At 43.0% G+C, this 13,863-nt stretch overlaps 1 long non-coding RNA gene across 1 annotated transcript in view; it reads left to right on the top strand.

The window, feature by feature from the left end:
• Window positions 1-13,863, top strand: part of LOC109457124 (uncharacterized) — a 45,878-nt gene that overhangs the window by 21,685 nt on the left and 10,330 nt on the right. Inside the window, exons 3-5 of the long non-coding RNA XR_012495439.1 lie at window positions 4,398-4,690; window positions 5,940-5,995; window positions 7,295-7,450. This is a non-coding gene — a long non-coding RNA (uncharacterized LOC109457124). The remainder of the gene's footprint in view (window positions 1-4,397; window positions 4,691-5,939; window positions 5,996-7,294; window positions 7,451-13,863) is intronic.

Genomic DNA, 13,863 nt, shown 5'->3' with positions numbered 1-13,863 from the left:
TGTTCCTTTTTGGCCTCACCGTGTCCTGCGTTCTTATGTAGGGAGCGGGAGCAGAGACCCTGCTGGATGCCCTGCACAACAAATGGCGCAGCGAGCAGGGTGTCCCGCACGACACACCCTTGCCATGGACTTGGACAACTTTGGTATGGCCACCATGATTTATGACACGAGAGGAGTCTCCAAGTGACTTGGTGATTAGAGAACAGGGGCAAAGAGATGGGAAACATTCGTTGTAGACACTCAGGAATATCTGAACAGTCTTTACTAAAGAGCTAGAAGTCCCAAAAGAGCAGTGAGGTTAGAAAAAGAAAATTTTTAATTGTTAATGTTAATGAGACCTCATTTGTTGGAAGATGGCGGTGAGGTCCCAGGGAGATCTAGGGAGTATTGCTAGGAAACAGTCCAGTTACTGACTGTGCGTCTCTTCTAAAATTAGACTGTATTGCACTGTGTCGAAATAGCTTTAGCTTTAGAGGAGAGTTACTCAGATGCGCTTTGGGGACCAACTGGGTCAGAAACACCTGGGGACTTGTTAACGATGCAGATTCTAAAGCTCCCCCCTCCCCCACTATACTTTGGATTCTGCATGTTTACCAAGCTTTTAAAGTAAATATTTCCAGACTGTTTAATGTGTATAGAGTTTCTTTTTTGGGTGATGAAAATCTCCTGGAATGAGGTAGGGCTGGTGGTTGTATGATGTTGTAAATATACTAGAAAATCGCTGGTAGGGGTGATGGCTGCACAACGCTGTGAATATACTTAAACTACTCACTTCAAATGGTTTAAAAGGTCAGTTGTAAGTTATGTGGATTTGATCTCAATTAAAAGAAAACAAAACTGGAGGGGCAGAAATCACCTCTGTGGTTGCTGCAGCTGCAGGTATGGGGAGAAGATGAAGTACAAAGGGTCATGAAGTAATTTTTTTTGGGGGGACAGGGTGTATGGGGACGGAGTCTCAGAGAGCAGTTTCCAGGCTCTCGGCCTCACGTGGAAAGGTGCTGGCTCGGGTAGTAGATGGCCGTCAGCTCTTACCGGTTAGCCGTTAGCCACTGATGTAACTGCTGTGGCTGCGTTGGTTGGTTGGTTCGTTGGTTGGTTGGTTGGTTGGCTGGCAGGCAGGCAGGCAGAGAAGCGGACGGCAGGTTGTGGATTGTGTGGCTCCTGCTTCCTGTGTCTCCAACCCAGCCGCCAGTGAGAATATAGTGGTATGACTCCCCTATCTATGGCTCCGTGGGTGTTCCTTTTTGGCCTCACCATGTCCTGCGTTCTTGTGTGGGGAGTGGGACCAGAGACCCTGCATGACAGGGTGATAGAATTTTCTATATCTTAATTATAGTTGTAGTTACACATTCAGTGGTCCAAACTCATAGAATTACATAACTAAATATGTAAACTTTACTATAGGTAAGTTATTCCTTAATAAAGCTGATAGATAGGTAGGTAGATAGATACATACATAGAAACATAGACATATAGATATAATAGATAGACAGAAAAACCAACCTTCAAAAGATTCTTACGTGGACACTCTGATGTTTGAGAACTAGTTCTTTGAGGCAGTGGTCTTCAAAGTGGGGACACACATCCCCTAGGTTTTGGAATACAAATCACTGGGGTATAAGAGTGTGGGGACAGAGCCAAGAGTGCAGTTTCCAGGCTCTCGGCCTCAAGTGGAAAGGTGCTGACTCGGGTAGTAGATGGCTGTCAGCTGTGACTAGTTGGCCATCAGCTGTAACCAGTTAGACATTAGCTACTGATATAATTGCCGTGGCTGAGCTAGCAAGAGCGGACTGCAGCTAGCAAGGGGGGTTGATTGGTTGGTTGGCAGAGAAGCAGATGGTGGATTGTGGATCGTGTGGCTCCTGCTTCCCGTGTCTCCAACCCAGCCGCCAGCGAGACTATAGTGGTATGACTCCCCTACCTATGGCTCCGTGGGTGTTCCTTTTTGGCCTCACCATATCCTGCATTCTTATGTGGGGAGCGGGACCAGAGGCCCCTCATGACACTCCGCATGACTAAGAGAAAGTAACAGAAATCCTATTTGTATATTTTAAAATCTCAAGAGGAGAAGGAGATTACGCTTTCCTAACATGTTGAAGTCCACTTTAAAAGCTCTGCTAATATTCGCCTACAGAATGACATCGCTGCCCCACTCCATCTGTGTACGTCAGGTACACAAGATGTCCTGAGAAGAATGGGCAGTACACACCGAGGGGTTGGCCTTGGTCATCTCCTTCAGTCGCTTGCTTTCAGCATATTGCTCCAGGCTGCAGCTCACATGGATGTATGGAGCATAATATCTAGTTTGAAACAAACTAACCCTCAGAAAATGGACAAAGGCTTTTTAAAACCCGGGCAAAGTGCTACTGATTGAAGAGGCTGGTGATTTTGTGAGCCAAGGGAACATGAAATGGCAGAATGGCCTTTCAGTAAGTGCTCTTCCATCAGCCACAGCGGGAGGAGAAGCAATAACAGACTAATCAGATCTCAAATGAAGTCAGCTGAAGAAGGAGAAATTAATTACTACTCAAAACAAACTTGTGTCATGAAGAAGCATTTTGAAAACAGAAGCTTGGCAATGTTTCTTTCCGTTGCTCAGTGATTTAGTTGCCTAATCAATGTAAACATGACACCTACTAAAACTTTCATCTCTGCACACCTAAAAACTTGGAAATATAATTATTCAACCAAATGAAGAGTTTCCATGGGCTTTGAAGCCACTTGTTAAAAATGTGAAAGTACAATTGTTTTCCAATTAATTTGCAAGAACAACTAACTGATGTCAGGGAAGGCAGAAATCGGCCATCTGGATTTCAACAAAACCTTTTGCATAATTAATGGCTATGATAGAAAAATGAGTGTCGTTATTTAGTTTGTACTGCCAGCGATGCACTTTGCTCCTTTGAGTCTGCACACCTTTGTGACACAAAGCTATGAGTCAGATTCGAAATCGGCATTTAGATCAATGGATCACAAAACCTCAAACCAAAATATTGCAAAATAATGCCGCTATTCAGTCACATTGCTCACTAAAAGTTATTATACCTGTTTAATGAAGTCATTCTTTAACACTCACTTTTGACCTCTTCGTTCTATATTCTCCACCTCACACTTTTTTCCTTTCACTCTCATAGCTTTAGTTGCCATCTCTAGGGGGATGAAGTCCAAATTTCAGTCTCTAGCTCTGAGTCTTATATTTCTAATTCTTGCCTTAGAATCTCCTTCAGGTCCTTGTGACACAGTATGTCCCGGACAGAGCTTGGTGGCCCTCCTCAGCCCACCCCACTCCTCCCTCGGGGTTCCTGTTCTGGGTTAGTGCCAACGCCTCTGCTCCCTTTGTCTCTCTCTGCCTCTCTCTGTGTGTTGGCCTGTCTGTGTCTGTCTGTCTCTGGATCTTTTCCCTCGTTGTATTTCCCATTCTGCTCCCTTCTTCATTTTTCCTTATCTTCTGCTGTCCCGATCACCTGAAAAAAGAACAAAAGTATTTTTTAACTTGCTGTCTTAAATATGTATTGTGATAAAGCAGGAAATGGAATACTTTCTATTCCTTTTTGTAAAACACATATTTACGTAGACCTTGATTGATTTTTGCTGTTGTTGTTCTTTCTGTGGGTCAGCAGGTTTGGATAGGGAGAAAATAAACAATTTCCATCCAGAATTAGTAAATTAGTGTCTCCCCGTAGCCTGACATAGTTAATGCATGGACAGCCCCAGCTCCTAAGGAAGAAAAATTCTTAGGCAAGTGTTCCCGTTACCAGGAATCTGGGTCTAGTTACGTTGCTCTTGTTTGGAAAAAGTGCTATTTTTAAGGACAAGATTTGCTTGGGAGGAAAAAGTTTTGTAGATTAAAGGAGGGCCTCCCTATGCAAAAGAAATCTCAACGAATACTCTATTCAGCTCCATTCAGCAGGATTTGTTTCAGAAGGTATATTATGTATATTTATATATAATGCATCTATAAAGATATGTATCTCTATGTATATGTAGATATTGGCTGCTGTTTGATTTAGAAGAGTATCATAGGAATTTTTTCACAAGAATGACTGCATTTCAAAGACTTTTAAAAGCACGGTATATATTTAGCATTCATTTTCAACGGAGCTTGTACGACTAAAGCATTAGAGCTGTGACACTAATTTGTAATGTTTGCTTTTGTTTGTGTGGTGATGTATTACAAGAATACAGTAAATTTCCCCAGTCCCTTTCACCCCTGCGTGTGTGCAGGCGGCTGCTGTGAAAATGGCCTTTTTTCATCAGTTGCTGAGAGTTGCCCTCTCACTTGGGATCCCTTTCCCTCGTGCTATGCAGATCCTGTGCCACCCAGAATGACACCTTGTTCTCGAATGTGTTGTGTTTCTTACCCTTAGTCATACCAGGTCACTTCTCGCTTGTTCCAGGGCCTCACTCTACTTGTCACCACGCCCGAAACTGGCAGACTTAATTCTGTGCCATGGTGCCACGGACAAAAGACTTCGTGTCTCTCCTCAAGGTGCTCACAGTCCAGTAGAAGAACCAGAAGGAAACCCAGGGGGTAGGCGGCAGCTGAAAGAGGCCTGCTCCACCCATCCGAGGGTCCAGGAAAGACTCAGTCAGAAGAAACGAATGGAGGGTTGGCAAGGAGATCGGGATCAAGAGGAGGCAGGACCCACATATAAGGAGTTTACATTCGATCTCCAGAGTATTGGGGTCCGTAAGTAGGAGAGCAATGTGATGAAGTTTGTCTTATGGGGTGGAGGCTGGATGGGAAGCATAAGGGCAGAGGTGGAGAATCATGGGGGCTGCAGGTAAGAGATGGTGCCGGCCTGACTGATCCAGGCAATGGCCGTGGAATGCAAAAAGGAGGTAGCCTCGAGGGAATTGAAAGGTGGGAACAATACAACATAAGGAATGGCGGGGCATGTAGCTCAGAGAGGAAGGAGAATAAAGAGGCTTTTGAGAGAAAGAGAGAAGATGGAGGAGGATGAGGAGAAAAATGGAGATGAGAGATGGAGCTGGAGGAAGAAGGGAAAGGGGAAGAGAGAAAGGGAAGGAGATTTCCATGACTACCCTTCCCATCATTCCCAATGTGTGGGGTTGTGTCTGCAAGGTGATTGTGAGGGACTGGGGAAAGTAAGAAATGTGGTGAAAGCCAAGACAGATCAAAATTGAAAAAGAGGAGGGGGAAAATTTGTCCAGCCTTTGGCCTCACTTCCACCTTCCAAGCCCCTCATCCCCTCCTCCTTTTTGAATTTCTGTTCCCATCTTTTGAGTCTTCTTTACACTGTAAGTAGCCACGTGGAATTGTATTGTGAAGGGGGTGAATAATATGTCTGTTTAAAATGTTTTGATATACATACTACCTCTAAGTATATTTTGCAATAGAAGAAAAAGTAAGTCCTAGAGTTGATACTTTACCTTTTGTGGGTTCACTCAGGAAAGTAAATGCTTATGGCATTTTTTCCCCTTGACCTTCAGTATTTTATATTATTTTATATTAGTTTCAGGTGTACTTCATAGTGGTGAGACATTCATATGGTTTACTAAGTGATCCCCCTGATAAGTCTAGTACCCACATGGTTATTACAATATTATTTTCTATATAGGGTCTGCAGCATTGTTTTAATGGGAAATATGCTTTGAGTTCCAAACAAATGTCTTACAACTAACTTGGAAATCTGTATGTGAGTGCAGGACTAACCATATTAAGTATATACCATGAAGAGGAAAATCAGCAAGTGCTTTAAATGTTTTCTTCTTAAACTTTGGCGTATTCCTGCTGATTACTCACTATTTGAAAGTACAAGATAGCTAGATTTAGAAGGGAAGTGAGAAATTCAGTCAAAAATGTTTTCATACACCCATAAATATTTGGCATTATATAGATATTTTCTTGCATTTACATAGAAAATGAGTCTCAAAGCTCTTTTTACATATATTGTTGTGTGTTTTTTTCAAATAAGGTTCCCTAGATGGAAATGGATTCCAAAATTATGTCACCCTTGAAGAGAAGAGACTGGTAAGTATCTTTACACTGAAACTGGGACAGTGCCATTTGGATTAGCTGGTAATGTGCCACGTAGTGCTTTTCAAAATAGAATAACCCATATTTGAGGAATAGAGATCGTCCCCAACTTACGATGGTTCAGCTTAAGATTTTTCAGCTTCATGATGGTGTGACCATGATAAGCATTCAGGAGAAACCATACTTCAAGTGTTGCAGTTTGATCTTTGCCGGGGCTCGCGGTACGTGGCACGCCTGTCTCGTGGTGCTGCGGGGGGGCCAGCCACGCAACCGCGAGGGTGAACAAGCCGTCCGCTACCGTGTGCTGTCTTGCCAGCGGTTTTTGGATAGTGTGTTTAGTTGTCACATCCCACCATGCTTACAAAATGTCCATGTGTGTCGCCAGCTTCTGGCGAGAAGAAGAGGAGGAAGGCAAGTCCAATGTTCCTTGACTGGTGACGGGTTATGTCCTGCCCAGTGTTCTGGGCACGTTTCGGGTAGGTCAGGCTAAGCTATGGCCTTCAGTAGGTTAGGTGCATGAAACGCACGTTCAACTTCACAGTATTTTCAACTTATCAAAATGTAACCCCATTGCGAGTCAAGGAGTATCTGTATACTAATATTAGGCTTTTTTTGTGATTGTCCTATTAGGGCCATGGGCCAGCCGCCCTCTGTGGGCGGCAGTAGGGTTTCCTGTGTGTGGAATGGACATTTCCACTGTGGGTTCTGTCGGAGACAGGTGTGTCTTGGGCGGGGCATGAGGGTGCAGGACTCAGGCCTCAGACTTTCTCTCCTCTCTGGAGTCAGGAGTCCGTTTGGCTAGGAAGTTGAGGCATTTCTGATGATTTGGAGGGAGTACCTAGCTGTGTGGCAGATACGGGAATGTGCACTGCTCAGAGACCCCTCTAAGAAAGGCTCATTGTCCAGCTGTGAGGGGCCTGGTGAGCTGACAGCCTCCAGCTGTTACCAGCTTCACGTCCACGTCAGCAGTCTTAGCTCTGGAGCTCCTGCAGAGAAGAGAGACTGTCAGATCTGCAGCTCGATCTGATGGCTCTCCTACCCAAACCCAGTTCCTCCCTTTTCTTCCTGTAGATCGTGTTCCCCAGGAAACCTTCTGTACCCCTCATTCTCACAGGGCTCCACTGACACATGCTGCCTCAAGGAGGCAGGTTAGGAGACAGATTGGGAGTGGTCACTCCCAGAGGCCCTAGAAAGGGTTATGACACATTCATCTTGGTGTCATACTCTCTAATATGCCTTAAATGTCATAAAATCATATTAAAAGTCACTTGCTGGTATCTGTCTTGTTGTCAGGAAGAAAAGGGAAGCTGCTCACCACTTGGGACATCTCAGGAGAGCTGTGAGCTTGCCGCGACAGTGTGGCAGCTTGACAGAGTGGTTGGAACAGAGCACCAGAGCAACCAGCTCCCCAGTTTACCTAGGCAGCTCCTTGGGGCTCCTCGGGAACAGGTAGGGTCACTTTAGGGGCCTTTGTTCCTGGTGAGAAGTCCGGACAAAACTTATACCATCAATACCGGGGTGCAGTCCACTGGATTTGCACCACGAGAACCCAAAAGATAGGTGGATTTTCTTATCCCCATTTTACAGATGAAGAAAGTAAGGCACTGTTCCAGAAGTTAATTAGGTTTTCTTTTCACTACTCCATGACTGCCCCCACTCCCTACCTTTCTTGTTAAATTAAAATTTATCGGGGTGACAATGGTCAACAAAACTACATAGGTTTCAAGTGTACAGTTCTATAATACATCATCTATATATTGTATTATGTGTTCGCCACCCAGAGTCAGTTCTCCTTCCATCACCATATATTTGATCCCCTCTGCCCTCATCTCCCATCCCTGTCTCCCCCGTTACCTTCTGGTAACCACTAAACTGTTGTCTGTGTCTGTCAGTTTTTGTTTCTTTGTTTGTCTTATTCCTTTGTTGCTTTCAGTTTGATGTCCCACAAATGAGTGAAGGCATATGGTTCTCAACTTTTTCTGTCTGACTTACTTCGCTCAGCATGATAATCTCAAGATCCAACCATGTTGTCACAAATGGCACTATTTCACCTTTTTATGGCAGAGTAATACTCCATTGTGTATACATACCATGTCCTTTTCAACATAATGTAACTATTGGGTCACTGTTTGCTGTTAAATAATTGAGTCAACTGCACAAAGGCATCTCAGCGGCCTGAAACAACTTAATGCTTTAGGTGTGGAAGTCAGTCCTCCAAGGAACAGTGCTATATAGTCTTTACCATTACGTGCCCTTAGTGTTACCGGGACCCTCATTCGTTTAAACATCACCACAGTAAATTTGATGGGAAATATGAGTCTATGTGAGTTAAAAATAAAGAAAAATACGCATTTCCCCCTGATTTTCACTTCTGACTCTCACCCATTTTATGACAGGACTTCTTATTAAAAAACTTAAATGAGCAGGTATTCTCCAATATCTTAGTTATTGAAAAGACAGTCAAAGGTAAAACCATGTTTCCTGCTAACTGTAAGCGTTTTGTACTCCGCTGTCTGTGCTCGTCTTTGATCCCTGTGACTCGTCCTGCTGTGAGCTTCCCCCTCAGAGCCCGTATTTCCCGTAACAGACACTGGCGTGTGCAGAAGGAATTCTTCATCGTTTTTCCTGTGGTCAGTGTGAGGAGCGCTGCATTTGTGTCTTGTTCTGAATCGCTTTTGCATCACTCTGCTACCTTTTCTGTCACTTCTTTATCTTACCATCCCCATTTTTGTCGTTGTGGCCCTTGAAACATTTATGGCGAATCTCCAGAACCTGGAATGCTCTGCCCTCTAGGAGCTCATGCTTCGTTTGTTTTTTAAAAAGTTCTGCCTTCTTTGCTTTCTTAAGACCCTCTGGGATTTTTATTTTTCCTGTCCCCACATCCTTCTTGTACCAAAATGAAAATAAATCTAAAACATTTACCAATTTCTGATTTTGTTTCAACCAGTCAACCCCTCCCATAAGAGTAAAATAGTCAGCATTCTTTATTATGTCTTCATCTGGTACAAATTTTCAGCTGCCCTGGGCAAGTGACAGAGTGGTTATTGCTAAGCCTGCTTTATAGCAGTAAAAATAATTATCTTTGGGTTTCTTTTTCATGCTCAATTTTCTCCTGGACTTTATTTCTGGGCTTTGTATCTTTTCCAAGGAAAATGAACAATGATTTTACTGACCTTGTTTGTGCTTCAAGCTTTTTATACTAAGCTCTGTGTCTAAAGGAATTTTTCTTTTATTCTCTATACCGTGGGCCAGGAAATATTTTAACAAATGTTTTCTCGAACGTTTTATTCTCTGGCTCTTCCGCTCTGTGAACGATTTAGTAATTTCCCTTTACCTGTCGTGCTCACAGAAGGGGAATGGAGTAATACGGCTCTATGGGGATACTTGGATCTGACCTCTACAACTGAGAAAAAACAGCAAAGAAGTTAAATGGGCGAGATTCATGTTTATTGTGGTCTGTGTTATTTATTAACACATAACAGGAATTATCGTACTATGAAATAATTATTAATTATTTAATATTTTTACTGGGATGCCAAAACCTTCAAACTTTTAAAGTTTTGAGCAGTATTTCCAGAATGACTTCTACCAAATGACCTTTTTTGACCTTTTTTGTTTGTTTGAATGGCTACTTTTTAATATGACTTTAACATGACTATTCAAAATTCTCAGTTTAATTAAGTGAAAAAAAAACTTTTATCTTGGCCAGTAGTATCTTTTATGATTCGAAAATGTGTACTTGCATAGAATCATGCAAGTCAGACCAGAGGAAAACCAAGAGAGTGTGTAGTTTAACTTTCCATAGAATTCTTAATCCTCTGCAACCACATCCCTGAGATGGGACTATTTTGTTTTTGCTGTAATGCCTCCATTGAAGAGACAGCCCATGAAATCTCCTTCTGGTTGAACAACTATAAGTTTAAAGCAGTCATAGATTTGAACCTAATCTGCTCTAGCTCTGCCACCTTTGGTGCCAGTTTTCCCATTTGGAGTAACTCATATCCTATCTGCTTTCCGTCCTACGTGGAAGCTTTTTGTATATTGAAACATTGCGGCACATATCTCTTGTCTCCCTCCTGCGTTAAGCATTGATACTTCCTTCAGCCATTCTTAATGGTTTTCAGTTCTTTCTCTATCTCATCTAATTCATGAATGATACTCTTAAATATGACGTGCAAGGTTACATATATATTCACTTCTTGCTTCAAGGGCCCCAAGAAAGTGAAAAGATAACCCACAAAATAGAATATATTTGCAAACCATATATCTAATAAGAGATGTACCCGGAACAGATGTCTCTTATTAGGTACATGATTTACAACTTAATGATGAAAACCAAACAATTAATCCAATTAAAAATAGGCAAAGGATTTAATTTCTCCAAAGAAGATAAGAAAAGGCTAATACAGGCATAGAAAGTGATTGGGAAAATGCAAATCAAAACCACAGAGAGATAAACCTTCCTACTTCTGGGATGGCTATAATAATAATTTTAAAAAGGTAACAATAGCAAGGATGTGGAGAAATTAGAACTTTCAGACATTGCTGATAGAAATGTAAAATGATGCAGCTACTGTGGAGAACAGTTTGGCCATTCCTCAAAAGTTAAACAGGGTCACCCCACTGACTGAGCAAGACATAGGGGGCATAGCAACCAGGAGAGGACGGGAGAAGTATGGCTCTTCTCATTCTTTCTGTTTGGCAAATCGAAGGCATCTTCCCAAACTGGGGATCCTCTGTGAGTTCTACAGATAGAAATCAGTTCAGTGAAAAAGGAAAGTTATCATTTAGAAGGACTGAAGGAAAAACTGAAAAGCCCAGATTTCATTTTATTCCTGGGGTGGGGAATAAAAAAAATGCTAAAACTACTAAATTCATTTCCATTTTCCAATCTAAGCTTTCCTCATCAGCTCCAGTTGCCCTCCTGTAGCAGAAAAAGGTTTTTGTGTCCTACAGCTGTTTTCAGAGACGCTAAAATAAAATAAAATAGCGCTCACCATCCGGGCAGGGCTGCTGTCTCAGTAGATGTGGGAAACTTTGTCACATGTTTAAGCTTGTTCTATGTGAGTCAATAAATAGAATCCAAGATAGGAGGCCTCATAATGACTTCCTTCCTTCCCCCCTCCCTCCCTCTCTTCCTTCCTTCTTCCTCCGTCCCTCCCTCAGTCCCTCCCTCCCTCTCTCTCTCTAGCCTTTCCTTTCTTCCTCCCTCCCTCCCTCCCTCCCTCCCTCCCTTCCTCCCTTCTTTCCTTCCTTCCTTCTGTAAGGGTTCAGAATGAATCACCCCAAGATATCCCTCTGTGCTATGTAGATTGTTTCGAGCTAAAGCCACCTAAGACCCTGCAGGCTCAAAGGAAACTTCTGCATCCCCCACCCAGCCCTTAACTACCTAAAAGAATTTGAATTAGGGGCCTTGCCTATAATAAGAGATTATCGGAGATGACCTGTTTTAAGCTGTCTACAGCGTAGGGCAAACTTCTGATTACTGAACCTCTGCTCCTCTTGCCTTCCTCCTTCTCCTCTGAAGCCCCAGGGCGATCCTTGGCTCAGAATGGTATGTCTACCTCGTTTTCCCTTTCTGTCTTGGAACCTCTCATGTATGTGGAGTCTTTGACTCTGTTATGTATGTGAGGTTCCCATACATATGAACATAATTAAATTGCTCATTAACTCTTGCTAATCTGTTTCATGTCTACTTGCTTATAAGACCAGCTGAAAGAACCTTGAATGAAGGTAGAGGCAAGTTACTTCCTCCCCTATACTTCCTTATATAAACTTTTCAACAATGTTCCAAGTACAAGATCAGAATAAATGGATAAGGAGGCCCTCCTCGTCTCGTAGTAACTCAAGTCTCCCTCCTTAGAAGCGAATCACTATTATCTTTGATTCCTAGCTCCAATCCTCATCCTTCTTCTCTTTCCATTTCCTTCTCAAAGAGCATCTTAAAAAGCGGATCCCCTCTGCTCCCACTGTAATGAAGATGAATTTGCATATTTTAAACTCTTCCTCCTCATTGTGGCAAGCCCAGAGCCTTTTTGGCTCCCACACAACATGCAATGGTTTGTTCACTAACTATTATTGCTGACTGAATTTTATTGAGCACCTAATATGTTCTAAGCACTCTGCTAAGTACTTCCCTACATTATCCCCCAAATAACTCTGTGAGGCAGGATCCTTATTGTCCCCATTTTACAGATGTTAACATGCAGCTTTGATAAATAAGTCCCCTCACATGGCTTGTAAAAACTGTGTAAATAGAAACCTCATTTAAGTTGAATAGAGGGGGCCTGTAGGGGGCGCTCTCATGTCCCATGTCAATCACAGAGCACAGCAGGGAGCACCCTGTAACAGCCCTCCCAGCTTCCCTTCTCCCTCTATGGAAGTTTCTACTCATTCGTTTTAGCGGACTTGCACATTGGTCACCATGCTTGCATGTTCCGGATTGCAGTTCTTTGTTGTTCCCGAATAAACCCATTTTTCTGGAGAAACATTTGGCTGGCTTTTTGTTTAAGATCAACAAGCTATTAGGTATACGAGCCTGATTTTCAACCTACATTTCTGTGTTTCCACAACCTTGGCTTGTAGCTACCATGATATGACTGCCTTTCCATCTTAGAACTCTTTGAAATCTTGGATTCTGGACGAGCATTTTTTTGTATGATAAAATATGCATCAAATTTACCATTTTAACCATTGTAAAGTGTACAATTCAGTGTCATGAATTACATTCACAGTGTTGGGCAACCATCATTACTATCCTTTCCAGAGCATTTTCATCACCCCAAAGAGGAAATTTATACCCATTAAACAATAACTTTCCGTTCTCCCTCCCCCAGCCCTGCTAACCTCTAGTCTTCTCACTGTCTCTATGAATTTGCGTGAACTAGGTACCCCATATAAACGGAATCATACAGTATTTATCCTTTTGTTGGACCAATACATTTTGTGGAATAAAAGAATGAATGATTCCATCCCACTGAAAACTTTGAACTACGTCTGGCCATTCCCACCCTGTACTCAGAGCAGCCTGCCTGATTCCCTGCTCCCAGCTAGTCCGGCCAATCCTGTGTATTTCTCTGGCCTCAGCCATGGTCTTTTTGGTCAGGATACCTTCCAGAATCACTCTGCAGTACTCCAAGTTCTGGCGTCTTCTGCACGTTCTGTAAGGACGCCACCACGTTCTGCACCTACAACTCGAATAATGAACGTCCACAAGGCAGTTCGACTTTTTGAAGTGCTTTACTGTATATATATTCTTTTCCCTCACAATACCCTTATGAGGTAAATAATGCAGTGTTTTACAAATGAGGGAACTAAGAATTAAAGACTGGATATGACCTACCCACATTAGATGGCTAGCAAATGCAAGACCAAGAATCTAGAGACTGTGGGCTTCGCTATATATCACTTTGCCCTTCCCCCAAAGTCTGTCCCCTCCCTCTTTTTAAAGAAGCTCAACTTCTGAGTAGGGCAGAGGAATGCTCAGGGATGGCCCTGTGTGTGTGTGTGTGTGTGTGTGTGCGCGCGCGCGAGCGCGCGTAGAGGAAGAAAGAGAGGAGCAAGCATTGGAACAAGTGTGGTATCACCCCATTTATTTTCTGAGTGCACATTATTGAGTTCCCTCCTTGGGTCCATCTGAATCCTGCCTATTGCCACTGCTGTGCTGTGACTTAAAAGAAACAAAACGCAGGCAGTGATTCCAGCCAAGTGCACACTCTGCTGGAGTGGCTTCCCTGCATCGTCGGCTTTTCTTTCCTGCTGAACTGGCTGGAGAGCACAGACACCTTCAAGTTCAGTGTCTCCTCTTCCTAAGCCTGAGGCCAGCTCGGAACAACCAACGTGTAAATTCCACTCTCTTTTGG

The sequence above is a fragment of the Rhinolophus sinicus genome, linkage group LG04, assembly GCF_036562045.2.
Source record: "Rhinolophus sinicus isolate RSC01 linkage group LG04, ASM3656204v1, whole genome shotgun sequence".
Lineage (NCBI taxonomy): Eukaryota > Metazoa > Chordata > Mammalia > Chiroptera > Rhinolophidae > Rhinolophus > Rhinolophus sinicus.
The sequence above is the reverse complement of the archived record's forward strand: the minus strand, read 5'-3'. Positions and strand labels throughout refer to the sequence as shown.